The sequence below is a fragment of the Entelurus aequoreus genome, linkage group LG23 (genome assembly GCF_033978785.1).
Source record: "Entelurus aequoreus isolate RoL-2023_Sb linkage group LG23, RoL_Eaeq_v1.1, whole genome shotgun sequence".
Classification (NCBI taxonomy): Eukaryota; Metazoa; Chordata; class Actinopteri; order Syngnathiformes; family Syngnathidae; genus Entelurus; species Entelurus aequoreus.
In genome coordinates, this window is record NC_084753.1 from 44,471,876 (window position 1) to 44,473,380 (window position 1,505).

Here is a 1,505-nt window from a genome sequence, read left to right on the forward strand (position 1 = left end):
GTGTGATGGTATGGGGGTGTATTAGTGTGTGATGTATGGGGGTGTATTAGTGTGTGATGGTATGGGGGTGTATTAGTGTGTGATGGTATGGGGGTGTATTAGTAATTAGTGTGTGATGGTATGGGGGTGTATTAGTGTGTGATGGTATGGGGGTGTATTAGTGTGTGATGGTATGGGGGTGTATTAGTGTGTGATGGTATGGGGGTGTATTAGTGTGTGATGGTATGGGGGTGTATTAGTGTGTGATGGTATGGGGGTGTATTAGTGTGTGGTGGTATGGGGGTGTATTAGTGTGTGATGGTATGGGGGTGTATTAGTGTGTGATGGTATGGGGGTGTATTAGTGTGTGATTTGCACTATGCTGACCTCTCTGGCAGTTTACCTGGCCTACCACTTTATATATATATATATATATATATATATATATATATATATATATATATATATATATATATATATATATATATATATATATATATATATATATATATATATATATATATGTGTATATATATATATATATATGCTGTATATGTTTATATGTGTGTGTATGTTTATATGTGTGTGTATGTTTATATGTGTGTGTATACATACATGCATATATAGCACTTACATATAAATCCTGCATCCATACCGAGAGTAATGGAGTTTGTTTATTATTAAGAATAATAATTACAAAGATGTGTTCTGCTGAAAGTAGCATAGCAGGCCTAAGTATTCATTACACACACGACAGCTTTCATGAAACAAGTACATTTAATATTGTAACGTTACACACAGCTGGAATGAATATGGGAAAACAAAACACTGTACTTTAGCCAAGTGATTCTTTGGTGCGCCACTAGATGGAGCCTGCGTACCAGAATCACTAATCTACTCTAATCGCTGGTGTATTGATCATATATACTGATTATTGATGTACCTTTTCTTTACCTTGCTAATAATCTGCATGTGTTCTACAGACAAGCAGGACAAACATGTTCTGTATTTCTGCTCACTAAAGAGACGCCATCCTCTGCCCACCAGCTTAGTACATCAACTCACCAGCTTAGTACATCAACTCACCAGCTTAGTACATCAACTCACCAGCTTAGTACATCAACCCACCAGCTTAGTACATCAACTCACCAGCTTAGTACATCAACTCACCAGCTTAGTACATCAACTCACCAGTTTAGTACATCAACTCACCAGCTTAGTACATCAACTCACCAGCTTAGTACATCAACTTTGGCACATGTTTTAGTACACGCAGGGTTTCAGAGAGCATTTGGAAAGATTATATTCATTGACGGTCTCCTCGTAATATGAATATAAAAGTCAAAAATAATGGGACCTAAAATTGAGCCTTGGGGAACCCCAACTCCTTACTTCATGTCAAATAAACATGTGTCTGTGAGCTAAGAGGGTAACCTGGTACAAACAGTACACACCTTATTTCATGTCAAATAAACATGTCCGTGAGCTAAGAGGGTAACCTGGTACAAACAGTACACACCTTATTT

The 1,505-nt window shown here is 37.2% G+C and overlaps 1 gene segment (V, D, J or C); it reads right to left on the reverse strand.

Moving 5' to 3' along the window:
- Nucleotides 1-770: 770 nt before the first annotated feature.
- LOC133640900 (T-cell receptor beta-1 chain C region-like) overlaps nucleotides 771-1,505 on the reverse strand; it is a 157,135-nt gene continuing 156,400 nt past the window's right edge. The window contains exon 6 of the C gene segment in view: nucleotides 771-1,505. This exon is cut by the window's right edge and continues 430 nt beyond it.